Source organism: Giraffa tippelskirchi, chromosome 14 (genome assembly GCF_054371585.1).
Source record: "Giraffa tippelskirchi isolate mGirTip1 chromosome 14, T2T-mGirTip1v1.2.pri, whole genome shotgun sequence".
NCBI lineage: Eukaryota > Metazoa > Chordata > Mammalia > Artiodactyla > Giraffidae > Giraffa > Giraffa tippelskirchi.
The window spans coordinates 65999026-66019815 of record NC_137288.1 but is presented as its reverse complement, the minus strand read 5'-3'; the positions used below and the strand labels follow the sequence as shown (position 1 = coordinate 66019815).

General features: G+C 40.2%; 1 protein-coding gene across 46 annotated transcripts in view; it reads left to right on the top strand.

Annotated features, from left to right (window-relative positions):
• The window catches only part of TCF4 (transcription factor 4), a 380629-nt gene that overhangs the window by 206494 nt on the left and 153345 nt on the right, over positions 1-20790 (top strand). The gene's annotated exons all lie outside the window — the stretch shown is intronic.

The following is a 20790-nucleotide window of genomic DNA, read 5'->3' as shown; positions in this document are numbered from 1 at the left end:
CTTGGTTTTCCTATGTATGCAAAAACTTTTTCTTTTGCCTGACATACTCCTGCATTGTTGGATTCCTTTTTCATATAAGCATCACTTTCTTAACTAAAGATAAAAGGCTGAATTCAATATTAGAAATACTCAGTGCTTATGAAAGTTGGGCAAAACTACAACATTATATATCACAAATTGACATTTGACACGGTAGTGGTTCTGCTTCTTGACTATTTATGCTTATTTATGAGAGGGAAAGGCTGTCTATCAGAAGGTGCCCATATTGGTATTAGCCGGAACAGCAGTGAAGAATTTATAAATGATCTAAGTGTTCAAGCCTGTGTGATGTTGGTGCGTTTTGGTGTCCTTGAGTCGGGTGTGGATGATAAGACAGCTTCCAAAGAGCATGGGCAGTGGAAGAAGCCAGAGTGTCCCCTGCCCTTGGAACTCGGTGACTGGCTGACATCCTGGTGACGTGGTCCTTCAACGGTGCCACGGGATTCCCTGGGTGGGGAAACCCAGTGTGCTTCTTCAGCTCCCTGGCAGCTGGCAGGAGGCAGGGCCCGCTGGTTTGGCTGATAAACTGTAGGTGTTGGTGTGGGAGAGATGGTGGCCAGTCTCAGACTCTGTCCTGGCTCTGTTCCTGCTTTTTGGTCACGATTGCAGATGGAGGTTGAATAGCTTCTCACATCTCTCTCAAAGAAAGACTGCTTTGTCTTCCAGGGATGAGGCAGTGGCCATGTGGATATTCTGCAGTGGAGCCGCCCTGCGGTGATGGAGTGATGGTTGTCATCCTGTCCAGGCTTTGACAACTGTAGGGACCCGCCCAAGCTCTCAGAGCTGGAGAAGACCTGGGGAAGCCTTGAGCTCGGACTTTTTCTCTGATTCTCAAAAGACAAAGGACAGGTGTCCCCAGTATCTCCTCTTCCCACTTCTCCTTTTCACTCTTCAGTAATCTCTTAAAAATGATCTTATAAAAAGCTTTGGGGGTTGTATTTTCGGCCCAGCAGGTGGATCCATCTCTTGGTTGGGGGAGCTGAAAAAGAGTTGGAATGAAAGTGGTCAGGGCAGAGAGTGACTGTGGAAGATCTCTGCTGAGCGGCCACTCCAGTGAGCTTGTATTTTGTTAAACTCGTCTTTCTCTGGGACAGACTTCTGCTGTTTCGACTTCGGTACTGCAGGTGGACAGCCACAGATTTGATGCTGTATCCGCTCTGGTTGACTCCCGTTGTTTTTCTTCCTGATTCGCTGCTTCCAACCAGCTGTGCTTTTAGAAACCAAAGAGAAGTAAAAGAGGTGGGGGAGCGGGAGAGAAAGATGAAGAAAGATGGAAAGAGAGGGAGAGTGTGAGAGGTACTTTTTCCTATCGATGGTTTAAAATATCTGCCAGGCGCATCAGGTAGCTCCTTAGTGAATTTAGCATTTATTTATGAGTTTAGAGGGACTGTCTTTGAGCTTGTTGTTCAGTCGCTCAGTCATGTCCGACTCTTCTATGACCTCATAGAGTGTAGACCCCCAGGCTTCTCTCTCCATGAGATTTCCTAGGCAAGAATCCCGGAGTGGGTTGCCATTTCCTTCTCCAGGGGAATCTTCTCGACTCAGGGATTGAACCCACATCTCCCGCACTGGCCAGGACTATTCTTGGCCACTGAACCACCAGGGGAGGCCATCTTTGAGCTTAGGAGTTCGCTAATTAAGAAAATCAATGGAAGCTTTGAGGAGCTCACTTTTCCACTCCCTGGGTCCCCTGAGTCTCTCCCTTCAGCCCTGCTTTCCCCAGGCACTCCACCCCTACTCCCACTTCGAGTATTTAAGTATTTGTAAAAGCTCAGAATTGGAGCCTCCTCTACCAGGATCGAGCCCCAAATTGCCCCCTGGTGGCTGGAGGGGCAAACGGCAAGGTGGAGGATGGGGACGAGGCCTGGCAGATCATGCTGTCTCTTGCCTGGTTACCCACGATGGTATCTCTGTATCCGTGTCAGTGTGAGCCAGATCTGAATAGGTAAGTCTGTCTCTCTGCTTTGTTTTGGGTCATTCTGCTGCAGGGCTCCCTTTTCCTATTCTTGTCTCCCACTTTCTTTTGGTCTAATTTGTGTTTCTACACACGTTGTATTGACCGGAGCTCTTCTAACCGTACTCACCACACCCGAGTGGGTGAGTGAGAGAGGCACAAACGCGGAGAGACTGAGACCAGGATAGTTGAGGGCGGTGCACGTGTCACTTCATGGGCCGATGTGAGCGGCTCCGGAAGGGCTGGGATTTTATAGGCGAGCTGATTAGCCAAGCACGTGTCACCTGCATGCCGCTCATTGGCCAGCCAGGGGCGAGCATGTCACCTCACTGACAGCTGTCTGCTGTCAGAGGGCCATCTTGTCTCCTCTTCATTTTGACTGAACACAGCAGAGACATCTGCAGAGTTCTGCAGCTCTGACAGGGGCACCCTGCCTGCCAGCCCTCAGACTCAGGAAGCAGCATAATCGAAGAGCTCAGAAAGGAACATAAACCCAGTGGCCATCTTGGTTTGGGATATTTTGGCCAAATACATCTCTTGTTGAGGACAGTACCCCATCTAAGGGTGAGAGAAACATGAGATCCAGTCTCTGGGTGAACTGGGCTGGAATTGTATCCAATGTCTTGGTAGTGATTGGCCCATGGGATTTCAGTTGATCTGAGTTTATAGGATAGGGTGGAAAAGTGGTTATCAGAGTTAAACCCAGTGTTTCATGGTGAGGTTAGACAGAAGCAGAAGCATATCTTAATCCTAGGATCATAGCAGTAGTGTCTTCTTTGAAGGTCATAGTGGGACATTTGGCCTGTGTAGCAACAGCAGTGCCTGGAACATGTGTGGTTTGGGAGGAGGTGGTGTTCTTGTTCTTTTCCAGGCAAACCTGACGCTGCCGTGTTTGGTGGAGATTCTGGAATCACCCTGAGATCATAGCCTCTCTATTTCATGGAATGTAGACTGCCTCTTGAGGGCATTTCCTATAAAACTTAGAGATATCAAGCTGGACTTTTGAGATAGGGAAAGATTTTAAGTTATTATACACAATTCTAGCACAGGAGTTAGAATGCTTTATTATTTGCTTGCCTTTTTTTGGCTGAGCCAGGCAGCATGTGGGATCTTCGATCCATGACCAGGGACTGAACCAGTGTCCTCTGCTTTGGAAGCGTGGAGTCCTAACCACTGGACCACCAGGGAAGTCCCCTGTGAAGCTTTACGTATTGGAGCATCTCTCAGGACTGGTACTACATGCAGGGCTTGGTTGGAATTGAGTCACCCTGCAGATGCTTCCTACATTCGGGAATGATTTAGCAGTATCTTAAGTTTAACAGGAAGAAAATATTTCATTGCATTCATTTAAAAAATTTGAGAAAGGGACACTGAAAGGAAATATTGAATACATTGCTTTACTCTTTTTTTTTTTTTTGCTTTACAATGTTCTCATTCATTATATGCAACATAACGAACCTTTGTCACTGAATCTGACTGAGAAGGAAGATCTCAGAAACCTTGAGAAATTTGTTTCAGACTCTCTCTGTCCCATTTGAAGGGCAGTATTAGAGAAAGGTAGCCTCATTAAATTAGTTGGAGCAAATTCAGACAAGTAGACAAAAAAGACTCCTCTTTGGAGTTGTCCTTCATAAACTAAGGTATGAATAATTGAGCAGAATGTTTAGAATCTAGCAGCTAGTAGACTGGAGGTCAAATCACTGAGTTCTTATCCTGCCTCCAATATATTTTAAGGCTCAGTTTCTACCTCTTGAAAATGAAGGCTCAGCTTAGGTGGGTTCTGAGACCCTCTTCTGGCTCCTGGTGTCTGTGGCTGTCAGAATAAGGAGTGAGGGAGGGGAGTACACACCGGCAGCCTTTAGCCATTTTAGAAGTGTTTGACACATTCCCCAAACAGCATGTGGAAGGCAGCAACTCTTTGCCCTTAAAAAAATAAGAAACACAGAAAAGACTCTAAAGAGATATATTTAGCCTCCATTAAGTATTTTCTTCCTAATTTCTGTTTGGTACAAATGATAAATGATTTTCCTTAAAAAAAGTTTAATGAATATGACGCGAGTGGAGAGAGAAGGTTGAGTCACATGGGCCTCATGACCCACCTGCATCGTTACGATTCTTCTTGACGGTTTTGCCCAAGATGCTGGGTCAAAAGCCTTATGCGACAACAGTCAATTGATTCTAAAACACTTCTTCTTTTTTCACATTTTAACACCTCCAAAATTTATGGCATACCAATTTAACTGGCAGCTCTTTTTTTCTTTCTTGGTGGTAAGTAGATAATGATGTATCTTAGACATTCACAGGCATGTTTGATGAAATGCGGTCCTAAAAGAAACAAGCTTTTTTTTTCTTTAACTAAAAATGGCTCAGTGGCTTCTCTACTTCATTGTTGACTAATGCTTTTTGATCACTTTGAAGAATCTAGATTGTCTTAGGAAGGCAATTCATGGACAAAGGTTACTCTCCTAGGTCCCTGCACTTAATGCACATTTTAGGAAGGAAGAGATGCATGCCAGGAAGTAATTCTTGCGGCTTCCTTTGTGGCTCAGCTGGTAAAGAATCCTCCTGCAATGTGGGAGAGCTGGGTTTGATCCCTGGGTTGGGAAGATCCCCTGGAGAAGGGAAAGGCTACCCACTCCAGTATTCTGGCCTGGAGAACTCCATGGACAATATAGTCCATGGGGTCACAAAGAGTCAGACATGACTGAGCAACTTTCACTTTTCAAGTAGTTCTTGTGTAGAAGCAATATTCTAAAACTAACATAGCAACTTTAACTCATTGGTCTTTGTTATATTTTCCCCCAGAAATTCCTAGAATTTTCTTTCTAGAATTATTCCAGTTAACTTAAGTCAGAGATGCCGAATATCTTCTTCAAAGAAAGGTTAAGGGTCTTTGTTAATTTCAGGCTGAAATTATGAGTCAAAGTTGGTCCATAAATCCCTTAGACTTTGGTTTTCATTCACATACTTTTAGTGTTTGTTGATACTTTAGAGAAGATTTGTTCCAACTCCTCATTTCACTAATGAGTGAATGAAGGTAAATCACTTTATCCAAGGATTCCTCAGATAGAACCTGGCTGGCCCATGCTCATTTATGGCATTCTTGCCGCTGAGATCCCTACAATGTAAGCAGAATGGGATTGACTGCAAAATGCATTCTGCACGATTTTGTTGGTGTTTTTTGTGTTATACTTGCATTTATCCAGGAGAATATACTTGGGTTCCTTTGGTTTGTGTCTCTGGATGCTACAGTTGTTTTTCTGTGTGCTACATGTTTAAATTCATAGGTGATTTCATAAGGGACAGAAGTGAAACTTGTCATATACAACTGAATATACACCACTCTGGTGGTAGTACCATCATTTCTCAGTGAATTCTGTGATGGTTTAGAGAGCTGAAGCAGAGGCTCAGCGGCTGCAAGTTTAGTGTAAAAACTGTCAGATGCAGCTTATCTTAATAGTGACTTACTGAGACCTTGGCCTGGTTTTGTTTTTTCTCCAGACCTGAGTATTTTCACCTTTGAAATAACAATCTGGATTTAGTTTTCCTTAAAAACAAAAGCTAAAATCTGTGAGGTCTTTAAATTTGAACACAATTGTAATACATTCCGCCTTAATATCATACATATTCACAAATAGTAAGTGACATTCTTAAATAAAATAATGATTTCCAAGACCCCTCACCTTATTTACTTCAAAACCAGTGGAATGAGAAAAGAGTTAAATATTAATGATTTTAGTCAATTAATGTGTGATTTTTTTAAATAATGGATATATTTTGTTTCAAATCCCTCTCAAAGAGATATCGAAAGTAATATCAGTTCAGTTCAGTTGCTCAGTCATGTCCAACTCTTTGCGACCCCATGAACCACAGCATGCCAGGCCTCCCTGTCCATCACCAACTCCCAGAGTCCACCCAAACCCATGTCCATCGAGTCGGTGATGCCATCCAACCATCTCATCCTCTGTCGTCCCCTTCTTTTCCTGCCCTCAATCTTTCCCAGCATCAGAGTCTTTTCCAATGAGTCAGCTTTTCACATCAGGTGGCCAAAGTATTGGAGTTTCAGCTACAACATCAGTCCTTCCAATGAACACCCAGGACTGATCTCCTTTAGGGTGGACTGGTTGGATCTCCTTGCAGTCCAAGGGACTCTCAAGAGTCTTCTCCAACACCACAGTTCAAAAGCATCAATTCTTTGGCACTCAGCTTTCTTTATAGTCCAACTTTCACATCCATACATGACCACTGGAAAAACCATAGCCTTGACTAAGAAGGACCTTTTTTGGCAAAGTAATGTCTCTGCTTTTTAATATGCTATCTAGGTTGGTCATAACTTTCCTTCCAAGGAGTAAGCGTCTTTTAATTTCATGGCTGCAATTACCATCTGCAGTGATTTTTGGAGCCCAGAAAAATAAAGTCAACCACCATTTCCCCATCTATTTGCCATGAAGTGATGGGACCGGATGCCATGATCTTATAATGCTAACAATTTTAATTTTTAAAATTCTTTCACATCTTTATTTTTCCAGTTTTAGTGATATATAATTAATGAATAAAATTGTATGTATTTAAAGTAAACAGCATGATGATTTGATAAACATAGAGTTTGTGAAATATTTATCACAACCAAGTTTATTAACACAGCTGTCATCTCACAGAGTTACCTTTCTGTGGTGAGAATGCTTAAGATCTATTCTTAGCAAATTTCCTTTTTTAAAAAATTTTAATTTTGTATCAGTTTAGTTTAGTTGATTTACAATGTTGTTATTGTCTCAGGTGTACAACAGAGTGACTCAGTGACACATATACATGTATATATCCTTCTTCAGAATCTTTTCCCATATAGTTTATAACAAGTTTCAAGTATACGATACAGTATTATTAACTGTCGTCACCGTGCTGTACATTAGATTCTCAGAACCTATTCATTTTACAACTGATAGTTTGTACCCTTTGATCAGCATTGTCCAATTTCATTTGTCCCCTCAGCCCATCAGCAACTATTCTATTCTTCGTTCCTATGAATTCAGCTTTTGTTTTTTTAAGATTTTGTATATGAGTAGATATCATGTACTGTTTTTCTTTGTCTAGCTTATTTCTCTTAGCATGATGACTTCCATAATCCACATTGTCACAAATGGCAGGATTTCCTCTTTTTTATGACTAAGTAATACTCCATTGTAGACATATGCCACATTTTCTTTATTTGTCTGTTGATGGACACTTAGTTTGTCTTGGCTATTGTAAATAATGTTGTTATGAACATGGAAGTACAAGTATCTCTTTGAGATACTAATTTTACTTTGAATCTCTGCCCAGAAGTGGCATTGCTGGAGCATATGGTAATTTTTTTGTTTGTTTTTTATAATTCTATTTTTAATTTGTTGAGGAACCTTTGTCTTCCTTTCAGTAACAATTTGCATTCCCACCAGTCATGCGTGAGGGTTGCCTCTTCTCCATATCTTTCCCAACATTTGTTATCTCCTGTCTTCTTGATAATAGCCATCCTAGCAGGTGGGAGGTGATATCTCATTGTCATTTTGATTTGCATTTATCTGGTGATTACTGGGCTTCCCAGGTGGCGCAGATGGTAAAGAACCTGCTTGCCAATGCAGGAGATAGTAGAGGCCCAGGTTCGATCCCTGGGTTCGGAAGATCCCCTGGAGGAGGGCATGGGAATGATGCTGAGCATCTTTTCATAGGAAAACGGCTGTTCAGGTGCTCTGCCCATTTTTTAATCAAATTGGGTTTTATTTTTGTTTTTTTGCTATTGACTTGTGTGAGTCAAATATACTGACTCATACATATATGAGTCAAGTATACTCCATAAAGTTTCAGCTTTATGGAATAATAAGAATGTTGAAATTGACCCTAAAGCTGAGTAAATGAAGTATTGCACAAATACGGTACAGCACTCATATAAGTCAATATATTTTGGACCCTGTATATTTGGTTGACTTTTCATTTTGTTGATGTTTTCCTTTGCTGTGCAGACATTTTTTAGTTTGATGTTGTCCCACTTGCTTATTTTAGCTTTTGTTTCCTGTGCTTTTGATGTCGTATCCAAAAAATCATTACTAAGACCAGTGTCAAAAGGCCTTTCCCCTGTGTTTCTAGGAATTTTATGGTTTTAGGTCTTACATTTAAGTCTGATCTATTTCAAGTTAGTGCTGTAGGATGGGGCCTAGTTTTACTCTTTTGTGTGTGGGTATCTAGTTTCCCCAGCATTATTTATTGAAGAGACTGTTCTTTCCCCATTATGGGTTCTTGGTGCCCTTGTCAAAAATTATTTGACTGTATATGAATGGGTTTATTTCTGGGCTCTTAATTCTATTCCATTGTTCTGTGTGTCTGCTTTAATGCTATAAAACATTTTTTAATGCACCATGCTGTTTTGATTACTATAACTTTTGTAATACATTTTGAAGAGAGGAAATAGTTTGTTGTTTCTCATGATTGCTTTGACTATTCAGAATTTTTTATTTTACCATACAAATATTAGGATTAATGCCAATTTTTGTATTGATAAATGAGGGTAAAATGATTTAAAATCATCTTGGAGATCACATCAAAAACCAGGATTAATATTCAAATGAGTAGCTGCATCATTTTAAATTTCCCGTGTAGTTCCTTAAGTAATTTTGTCTTTAAGAGCTAAAAGTGACTTACAAGCATCATGTGAAGAAGGAGAGCTAGTAGTTACGTGTTCAGGAGTTTTGTAGGCTAGCTAATAAAACCATCTAGAGCTTGAAATGAACCACAATGAGAGTATTTACACTATGGAAATATACCTCCCTCCCAAGAGGCTGTATCAGCATACCACTGCAAGGTTAAAGAACTGATACCTATGATATACTTGACCTATTTCTATTACTATTGTTATTATTAATTCTTTTCCTTAAATGTTACGTTTCAGCTTTATGGAATAATAAGAGTGTTGAAATTGACCCTAAAGCTGAGTAATTGAAGTATTGCACAAAGAAAACTGCACTGCTCTTGGCTCTTGGGGAATGACTCTGCTCTCGAGGACTAGTCCTCCCTCCTTTTCCTGATCAGTTCCCTGGCTCTTCTCAAGCAGGCTTCCAAACATGCCTTCTGCTTCCCAGGGATGCACTCCTCCTGTTACTGGAGCTCTTTTCGCCTCCTCCATCCCTGCTCCCGGTTGCAACGTTATTATTGCCCTTGAGTTGGACTCTTCCTCCGTGCTGCAGAGACCCCAGTGCTGCAGAGACCCCAGTTTCTTACTCCTTTGTACAGATACGCCATGTAACGCAGTGGTCCCCAACTTCTTTGGGGCCAGAGATCTGTTTCGTGGAAGACAGTTTTTCCAAGGATTGCGGTGGGGAGACCGACGGATTCAGGATAATTGAAGTGTGTTACATTTATTGTGCACTTTTTTTCTGTTTTTATTACATCAGCTCCAGCTCAGATCATTAGGCATTAGATCCCGGTGGTTGGAGACCCCTAGTGTAAAGTACCACCTGGTCAACAACCTTGTTGAATTAGTAAACTGTTTCTTGTCTGTTCCACATCATGAGAATTGGATGTTTTGCCTCCTTTCCTACTTTTTCTCTCCTCACTTATCTTCCCCTAGCGCCACCCTCCCAAGATGCTACCTCTTAAGAAAAAGAGAAAAACTGCCTCACACTTTTCTATACTTATGTTTTGATATAAATAACCGTTACTGGTAAATTTAGTGAGAATTAGACTAAATATGTTATTTGAAAGAGGGAGGATCATCCAGTGAATAGAAATGAAGTAGATCAGGAATTGTTGTTACACAACTGAGAACTTCACATCTTTTGTGACTAGAACATGGAGCTAATTTTAGTGCTAGCTAGTTTTGTAAGAGACATCTTATTTTAAGTGTTCATTCAGAGGAACTCCTTGGTTCTCAAACTCAACTTTATTCAGAATTCCAGTTTCCTTGCATCATCTCTCTGAAATGTTCCTTCTTGTGTGTTAACCTGTTCTTGCTCATACACTTATGTGGATAACTGAGACTTACATTAAACCTTCTTCCTAGCAGGAAGACATTTCTAGTTGTTACTGTTGTGTCCGACTCTTTGCGACCCCATGGACTGCAGTACACCAGGCTTCCCTGTCCATCACCAACTCCCAGAGCTTACTCAAACTCATGTCCATTGAGTCAGTGATGCCATCCAACCATCTCATCCTCTGTCATCCCCTTCTCCTGTTTTCAATCTTTCCCAGCATCAGGGTCTTTTCTAACGAGTTGGCTCTTCGCATCAGGTGCCAAATTATTTGAGCTTCAGCTTCAGCATCAGTACTTCCAATGACTATTCAGGGTTGATTTCCTTTAGGATTGACTGGTTGGATCTCCTTGCAGTCCAAGGGACTCGCAAGAGTCTTCTGCAACAAAATGGATAATAAATACAGTTTTCATATATAAGAGCAGATATATATTAGATAGTCCAGTTTGATTGGTCTACTCCACTACCTGGAGGTCAGTGTTGTGATCAAGGGATTTAATGGATAGGATGTAAAGTTCTTCAGTCAGTCTTCCATTAGCCAAATGTCTTGTTTGGGCAGGTTATTTAAACTTGCTCCTGATCTGTGAAATGGCATTAATATTAACACTTCCTTTATAGGATTTTTGTGAGGATTTGAATAACTTAATGGATATAAGATACTTAAAAAAGTTTGGCCCATGGAATGCACTCAATAAATCTTGTCTATTATGATTATAACACTGAAGGTCATTAGTCAAGCTACAACTTTTCTTTAACTTTTGGTAGATAAGAATGGGCAGTATCTTTGAATAAGATCATTGTTTTTAAAATCTGTGGGTTAAGTTTTCTTATGAAGCTTTTTATTTTGATCTGACTCATAACTTTGGTAGCATTAAGTAATCTTTGCAGTTTCCTGCGGAGAAGGTAGGCAATTCTTTCTCTCTCTCTCTTTTAAATTCCAAAACCTAATTTCATAACAGAAGAAAATAATGTAGCAAATAAGTATTTAATAAGTATTTGGATGATTTTTATTTCTAGTCTATAAGTAAAATAAAGAAATATTCTTTGGAGAGCTACAAAGCAGCTAATGGTGGCCGGCATTTGGCTCTTTGCCCTCTGGAGGTTAGTTTGTTCCACAAGCTAATACCAAGTTCAACACAGTATGGGATTTGCCTTGATTACAAATGTTAGCAGCATTTATGGGATCATTTTTGTCCATAGTCAGCGCCCCAAGAACATGCAGGTTTCCTTTGAAAAGGGTGAGAGATGTGGCGGACACATTGTTGAGTCCCACTCATTGGATGGTGATAACATGATGGGGTTTAAAGTCCTTGAAATAGTCATGTTGGCCTGATCAGAGACTGCAGGGCTTCAGCAGCCTCTTTGACAACTTTATGGGATATACCCCAGTGGCTGCTCATATCAGTTGCATGCAAGCATAGCTGTTTAAAATAGAGTTTGTTCCTGCTTGTGCTTGACTCTGATTCATATTTTTCTTGATAATAATAGGATTAAGTGACTCATTTTATTCCCTATTCCGAGAAAAGCATGCCCATTAGGTAGAGGGAGGCTTTAGGGATTAACTCCTTGAGTGGCTTGTTTTATAGTTATCTTCCTGCTCAGTCACTAAGTCGTGTCTGACTCTTTGCAAGATCCCATGGACTGTAGCCCTCCAGGCTCCTCTGTCCATGGGATTTCCCAGGCAGAAATACTGGAGTGGGTTGCCATTTTCTTCTCAAATAGTTATCTATCATAAGGTAAGGGAAGACCAGGGCGGGGGCAGGAGTGAGGGTGAGATAGTTTTGTGTTCTTAAATTGGAACAAGCGGTGCCATCTCACCAGTTTTTGGCCATCTATCCTCAAACAGAGAAGGTGCTTAATCTTTCTTACCTCCCGTTGGGCACCCCTTTCTACATTTTTATAATGTCAGGCTCACCAAATGGATCAGAGGCTCGGGATCAATCATAGCATGTTGGTGGAGAATCGCTTAATTGAAAAGTATGGGTGCTAAGATAAGATCTAAAGACCGGAGGTAGGCAGTTAACTCTGCAGTGGGAGCAGCTCTCCATCTGACAGTTTACTGACACCCAGAGTCTGCCTGGCCCTTCTTACTCAGCTGTGTTCATGGAAGGGCTGAGGAAGCGAGTCCTTACTAAAATTCTTGCAGGAAAGCTGAACTCACGGTGGTTTTGCTAGCATCCATTTAAAAAAAAAAAGGCTTGATGGATTATTTTGATGTGAAACCTCCATGCCATGTTTAACGTTAGATGTCAGGGGTGTGTTATTGAGGCGCCCTGGGGTAGTTTCCCCACAGGCTTCAGAGATGTCTCCGCACAGGTTGAGTGGACTGGCTGTGAGATGGGCATGGGCAATGGCAAGTGAAGTCAGGGAGAGAGGGCTGGGCTCTGACAGGGAAGTGGAGAAGGGGGCACCTCAACTGCAGAGCCCCGTGGAAAGGCTCTGAAGCTGAGTGATTAGGCTTGAGCAGGAAATAAGTGACTGGCTCCCTGTTTGGGGAAAAGAAGTCAGACTCTGGATTCTGGGCCTGCTTCTCCTCTCACTAACACTTTATAGTCTGGTTATGACATCCCAATAGTCATGCCTTCTTGCAAAATGCACAGTGATAAAACTGCATAGCATTTTCTTTCATGTCTTTAAAAGATACTATAAAAATAACATACGAGTGCTTTCTTAAAAATTCTCATAAGAGTGTATTGAGTAAAATAGAAAAGGGATAAGTGCATTACATTTATAGATTAATTTGGACAGAATTAACTTAGTTATACTGTTTGTTGTTCAGTTGCTAAGTTGTGTCCTGCTCTTTCGTGACCCTGTGGACACCAGGCTCCTCTGTCCATCGGATTCTCCAGGCAAGAATACTGCAGTGGGTTGCCATTTCCTTCTCCAGGGGATCTTCCAGATACAAGGATCCAACCTGCGCTCCTGCATTGGCCAGGTGATTTCTGAGCCACCAGGGAGGTCCAATTATAATATAGAGACTCACTATTTAGAAAACTATAATCTCTCACCACCCAATTATAAAGATTTACTTGTATGGCTTTGGCGGAGTTTAATAATTTCAAAAAATGTCCTTGTTAATTTTATTAGTTTTTTAAACAGGATTCTTTTTCCATTACAATTTTTAATTGGTTAACTGTTGTATAGGAAAGTTGTCTTTTTTTTTTTTTTTGGTATGTTGATCTTATAGCCCGTAATATTACAGAACCTTTTCACTAGCCTCTGATTTTTTTTTTTCCATGTTTGTTTGCTTTTATTTTGTTTTGTTGATTAAGATTTTCTGGGAAGCAAATCATTGGCAAATATTGACAGCATTGTCTCTTAGTTTATTTCCCTTGTGCTAGTATACTGGCAAAGACCCCCAGTAAATTGTTAAAAGAATAATGGACATCAGGTACACCTTGCCTTTTCTGACTCGAGCAGAGAAACTTCTAGAGATTCATTATTGAATAGACTTCTAGCAGATTCAGTTCAGTTCAGTTCAGTCACTCAGTTGTGTCCGACTCTTTGCGACCCCATGAACTGCAGCACGCCAGGCCTCCCTGTCCATCACTAACTCCCTAAGTCCACCCAAACCCATGTCCATTAAGAAAACTTTATTATAATCCATGACTTCTTAAGATAAATATGCCTGTGTGTGTTCAAACTAAAGCCATATATGTGTAATAGAATTTAAAACTTCAAGTCATACTAAAAGAATTCCTGATGAACCCTGCTTTTCAAGTTTATAAAAGAATTGTATGTTATATACATTTACGTTCTATTTAAATTTTTTTATAAATTGGCAAAGCAGGGTTTAATATAAAATGGAAAACAGGGTTTGTCCCAGAAATTTTTTTTATTTTTTTTTTATAAATTTATTTATTTTAGTTGGGGGCTAATTACTTTACAATATTGTAATAGTTTTTGCCATACATTGACATGAATCAGCCATGGGTTTACATGTGTTCCCCTTCCTGGACCCCCCACCCACCTCCCTCCCCATCCCACCCCTCTGGGTCATCCCATTGCCCCGGCCCTGAGCCCTTGTCTCATGCATCGAACATGGAATGGTGTTCTGTTTCACATACGATAATATACATGTTTCAATGCTATCCTCCCAGAACGTCCCACCCTCACCTTCTCCCTCAGAGTCCATAAAATTGTTCTATGCATCTGTGTCTCTTATTCTGTCTCGCATATAGGGTTATCGTTACCATCTTTCAAATTCCATATATATGCATTAGTATATATATGTCCCAGAAATTTTGTATAAGTATATAAGTATATATATATATAAGTATGTATATGCATTAGTATATATATATGTCCCAGAAATTTTGTAACTAAATTCAGTATTATCCAGGAATTTTGTTTCCTGTTCCACCTGGAGGGTAGCCTGTCATTTTCTTTGTGTTACCTTTTCTGGTTGGTAAGTTGGCATCTCACCTTTATGATGCACATGTGAAGGACATCAGGAAATTTTTCGACTTCTTTTTTGTACCTTAAAATAAGCTTATGTAAGGAAGAACTTTTTAACATTTGGGAGAAATTGCCTGGAGCTGGTTCTTTGGAAGTGAATTTTTTACTAATTTTTCAGTTTCTAACTCTGTGTTGATTGGGATCATTTTTATTATCCTAGGATGCATCTATTTTCCAGACTTCTTAATTTATTGCATAAAGTTATACACAGTGATTTTTAGATTGAAAAGCACCTTATCGGTATCCAAGATTTATGTCCAGATATAGTTTGTAATCTTGTTGATTTGTGTTTACTCTTTTTCTTTCTATTTTTCCTTCTCTCAGATTTACCTGAGGTTTGTCATTTCGCTGATCTTTTCAAAGAACTTTCTTTTGTTTTTATTGATAATCTACATTTTATTTCATTTTCATTTCATACATATTTTAATACCTTGTGTTTTTAGTAATACTGTCTTTTTTTTCTAGCTCTTTAAATTGTATGCCTAGTTGACTTAATTGTATGCCTAGTTGACTTAATTGGAGAAGGAAATGACAACCCACTCCAGCATTCTTGCCTGGAGAATCCCGGGGACAGAGGAGCCTGGTGGGCTGCCGTCTAGGGGGTCGCACAGAGTCGGACACGAATGAAGCGACTTAGCAGCAGCAGCAGTTGACTTAATTTTTATTTTTATATACTGAATATTCAATTTGGGGCCATAATTTTTCATTTGACTACTGCTTGGGCTGCATCTCATAGACTTTTTAGTATACTACTATCATTTTCATTGATTTCTTTAAGTGTCATTTTAAAACTGCTTTAATACAATGTTTTTTGTGGTGGTCATGTGACTACCATTTTGAATTTCTTTATTGCATTTCAAGTGGGGAATTGACATAGATATTTCCTAATTCAAGGTGATTCAGTGAGATTTTCCTGGTGGCTTCATCTGCTGTCAGTTTTTATGTTTAAATGCATTCCATAATGCATTCCATATGCATTTGAAAAGAAGGAATATTCTGAGTTTTCTCTGTTTCCATATAGTAAACAGTCTTACTTATTTTCAGTCAACTTGCTTAAATTTCTGAGAGATTTGTTCTAGTCTACCACTTAGATGATGGATTTGTCAATTTCTCATGTATCCATACTTTTAAAGTAACCCTCAAAGCTCTGTTATAAATAGACATTAGAGGCTCATGAATATTTAATATTTTTGGTGGCCTGAAGTTTCATCAATGTGAAACATATATGCTTTTTTTTCTTTTTATTAATTTTGCCTTGAATTGACTTTCGACTGAATCGTGTTGCTATCTGTGCTTTCTTCTTGTGGATTTTATCCTGCATATATTCTCTTTTTATTTTTCACATTCTCTTTGTTTTATTCTTAGTGCCCTGTTGTACACAGAGTTTAGCTTTACATTTCTCTAGCCAGTGTGTTAGCCACTGTATCTTAATTGAGGAACACAATCTCAAGATGAGCACAACAAAATAAGGTTACATTTATAGTTTCTTACATTATAGTTCCATTTGTAGTGATCTTACTCTTGCCATGTTAACTTTTCTATTTCTCAAGTTTTCCTATTTAATTTCTATCCTTTGCTGGGTTCACTGCCTCCCCTGGTGGCTCAGATGGTAAAGAACCTGCCTGCCATGCAGGAGACCTGGGTTCGATCCCTAGGGTGGGAAGATCTCCTGGAGCAGGGAATGGCAATCCACTCCAGTATTCTGGCCTGGAGGCTCCCATGGTGTCACAAAAAGAGTCAGACATGACTGAGCAACTAACTCTTGGCTTGATCACATTGCCTTGGTGTTGTTTCTTTGCTGCCCCCCTCCCCTACCCCAATATAAGATTTACACATTTTATTTTTTTCTCATAAAAATTACTCTTTCATTTTCAACTCAAAGTTTTAAATTGTATTTTCTATTAAAGTCTCAAGTCGGTTATTGTTTATATATTCCCTGGACAAGATAAGAATGAATCTTAGCACATTTTTAATTCCCTGCTTTCTACTTCTGCCCATTTCTTTTACCTTCCAATTTGCAATCACTTTACTTCCCTCTAGATTTTTCCATTTTTATTGCATCAACAACTACATGGACTCTTCTTTTGGGTTTCCTTGTCACAGCTACTGTCTCTTGTGGACCATGCTATTTCTTTCTTTTTTATTATTGTCTTTGTGATTAAACATTCTTCTGTAATTCTTTCAGAAGTGTGTGAGCAGAGATTATCAGAATTCTTGCATTTTCTATATTGTCCTGTTTTTATCAACATTTGAAATACAGTTTGGCTGATTATGAAATTCAAGTTCTGAAGTCATTGCCCCCCCTTTTCTATCTCATTTTTGCCCTGGCTTTCCCAGCAGCTCAGTACCACATTTAATTAATCACTCAGTGTGTGTGTGTGCTGGAGACCTGGGCGAGGTGCAGGAGAGGGAGAGGACAGAGTCATCTCTGTATCAGAAGGATGCTTGAGGAGAAACATACCAGCTGGAGTGTTGTTGTTTACCTGTGCTGTGCATGTAGGCTTGGACTTCTCTGGTGGCTCAGTGGGAAAGAGTCTGCCTGTAAGGCAGGAGATGCGGGTTCGATCCCTGGGGCGGGAAGAGCCCCTGGAGAAGGAAATGGCAACCTACTCCAGTATCCTTGCCTTGAGAATTCCATGGACAGAGGAGCCTGGCGGACTACAGTCCTTGGGGTCGCCAAGAGTTGGACACAACTGAGGGACTAAACAACAGCAGCATCTCGGTATGTGTTGCCTGCTCTGTTCCCCCCATCTATTACAGTGCCTGGCACCTCATTAAAAAAAGGAATGAACAAAGTTCTCCTGACTCCTGCTGGCACTCTCTTTCCTCTAATGTACTGCCTCGGGGGGCTACCTGGAACAGTTGTCTATGGGTGTCCTTTCCTCCTGCCTCCAAGCTACTCCAAGAACATATACAGTTATCATCTCTGTTCCACAAGTGAAGAGACTGGGGCGAGGGGAAGTTAAGTAACTTGTCTAAGGAGACTTGGACCCTGGTCTCTCTACCTCACCCTAAAGTGAGATCCTTCATGTTTGCCTGCCTCATCCAAATTATTTTGGCCTCTGTTTTCAAATTTATTCTTTCTTTCTAAACCTAATATTCCTATGGAGACCAAGTATTCAAAACTCAGGAAAGAAGTGTAACTTCTTAAAAAGCAGAGAGTAGCCAAGTGGAGGTAAACACCACAGCTCAGACGACCCCAGTGATACCAAAATCCTGGTCAGTCATATGTGTCTAAAACTTGACACTGCATTTCTATGCAGCTTATTCACTTGAAATCACATCAGTCATTCAGGTTTGATTCAGGACAAGTCATGTCACTGAAAATGTTTTTATACAGTGCAAAGATTATAAGGAAAAAGGAACCATTTCCTCGCCTCCCCCAACCCACATATTTATGTGTGCTAAGTCGATTCAGTCGTGTCTGACTCTTTGTAACCCCATGGACTGTAGCTCGCCAGGTTCCTCTGTCCGTGGGATTCTCCAGGCAAGAACACTGGAGTGGGCTGCCATGTCCTCCTCCAGGGGATCTTCTACCCAGGGATCAAACCCACATCTACTGCAGCTCCTTCATTGTGGGCAGATTCTTTATTGCTGAGCCACCAGGAAAGCCCCACACAGGTATATAGCATTTTGCAAAACACCTCAAATTATTCATACAAGAAAAAACATTTTGCAATTTAGCCCTTACTTTTTTTAAAAAATTCTTCTGTTGTGTTTATTATTTGCCTACCTAGTAACTGGCCTTTAGTTAATATTCCCATTGCCCGATCCACAGTTTTTAGCTGATCTTCTTTTTCTGCAAACTGATAGATTTTATTCCTGTCTCTCAAGATTTTCTCCTCCCCTCTTCACATTCGGAGAGGCCTGATGAGGTCTCTGAGCTCTGAGTTTGCCGGACTGTTGTCATTTGAACTGCATGCATGTTCAGAGTGCCCTGCGATCCTTGTTTGAGACAATGATGGGCATGGTGAGAGGCTACCACTGAATAGAGAGGACTTCCTCAAGTATTGATGAAGCTTTTTGCAGTTTTTCTCAGTTGATTGAATGCTCTGCTCTAAGAACCTAAAGTTGGGATCGGGCTCAGAACTTGCTTGCTCTTGTCCTTGAGTGATGGCGCACTCCACCTGTCAGCCTGGTTTTCCAGGACACAGGAGGACCAGGACGGGACGCAAGCTCAGGGCGAGAAGCAACATGGTTACTGCGATCTACTGCAGGAGGCCTAAAAAAATGCTTCGATGTTCAGAGAGCTAAAAACGCAGTTTTTTTTTTTTCTCCTGCAGATTGACAGGTTGATGTTTGAACAGTAACCAAATAAACCCAGTTTAGCGAAGGACTGAATTTTGACTTTTATAAACACTTAATGATACATTTTTATCTATGTCAGCTTTAAAAAAAATCCAGCTGTTGGCATTTGCTCCCCTATACCTTTTTTTTACCTTAATGCCAAAATTAGAGTATTTAAATATTTTAGAATTTCATGGTGAGCACCTGTGCAGCTGTGAGGGCCACACGGATGCCTAGAGGAGAGGGTGCGAGGTGGGATGTCTTGTGTGCTTGCTGGGGATGTGTGTTTCCTCGTGAGGGTTCTGTGTTCTGCCTGCCTGTTCATGGACCCCAGTCACTTCCACTTCCACCTTGCCAAGAAATGGAGCATCGAGGCACAGGGACAGAAAGACAAAGTTGTGAACTGGTCCTCAGATCAGCTGGGACTTCTGTTTCTTTCTCTGACCAAGTGCTTGTCCTTTAGTCTAGTGTCTCGCAGGACTTTGTGTCAGATTTAACAATTCTGTGACTCTAAGGAAGTAACTGAGTCTAAATCTTAGAGGAATCTGTAGATACTCATCCCATTGCCAGTGTAAAGAAGGCACCCTGAGTCTTAATCTCCTTTGTTACATTTAAAAACATGTAGAATTTGTTTTATTGATATGTTAAACCTCTGAAACTTTTTATTACAGAAATTTTCAAATACAGGAAAAAATAAAGAAAATTGCAAAGTGCCCTGCCATCATTAAGTTTAAACAGATGTCAGTATTTCCCAGTCTTTTTATGTAGCATCCCATCCACTTTATGCTTCTAAAATATTTTAAAGCAAATCCCAGATAGTGTATTATTTCACCTATAAATATTTCAGGAGTGTCTCTAACAAATAAGTCCCCTCCTTTGCTTTTCATAGCCACATGCTGGTATAGCAGCTAGTAAAACTATCAATAATATTTTAATAGCATACCAAGATGTTTCTTCGTTGTCTTGCAAATGTCTTTTTTACAGTTGGCAGGTTTGAATTGGAATCCAAACAAGGTCCACACATTGCATGTGGTTATGTCTCTTTAAGTCTTTTTAAACTGTGTAACTTTTCCCATCCCTCCTGCTTTTACTGTTGACTGAGTCATTTTTTGTGTATCATGTTCCAAGTCTGGATTTGGCTGATTGCTTCCTTGTGGTGTCATTTATCATGTTATTCTGTTCTCCACATTTCCTGTAAACTGGTAGTTGGATCTAAAGGTTTCATGGGATCTAGATTCCACTTTTCCCCGAAGGATTGTCTTGTATACATCATTTTGCTTCATGTCAAGGTTTAGATAACATCTGGACGTTCTCTTTCATGATGCTTAGATTGATCAGTGAATTCACATGCTGCCAGCCTGTTTCCCCATCCTAAGTTTCCCATCAACGGTCACCTGTTGATTTTAGGGTCTATTGATGAGCATTTCATTGGAGGTTATAAAATATTCGTCTAATTAAATTAATGAACTTTCTTCTCTTTGTTAGATCTTATTTGGAGTGTGATCATCTATAATTCATTCCTTTTGCATATTTGTATAGCTTTTTACCGTATTTTGCATTCTCTCTTCTGCCTGAATGTATAGAATCCCTTGTAAACCTAACTTATCTCACTAGGTAAGTGTTCCTACTCTGCCAACTTGTTTATTTGTTCACATTTTCTTGCATATCTGTAAATGAATCTTATGTTGCATTGTAATTTACCTTCAATGCTTAGACAGTTCTTGGAATGTGATAATGATGTTTACTGAAGGAGTAACTTTTATGAGTGAAACACAGAACAGTAGGAGCCTAAAACTTGTTTGAACTGTGAAGAGTTCTTCAAATATTTCATCATTACCCCAGCTCCTTTAGCCAGGATTGGTATTTTAGGCAAAGGAATAGAAGTTGTAGGAGCCGTGTCTGTGTTGGCAAAAGGAGGGAGGGTGGCAGGTAGGTTTGTGAGTGTTTGAATAGGGACAGTCTCCAAATAAACAGATAAATGTAAATACTTAAAATATGTATGTATAAAAATATACATAATCACACAGCTCACAGCTGGCATATCCCAAGTTGCACTGA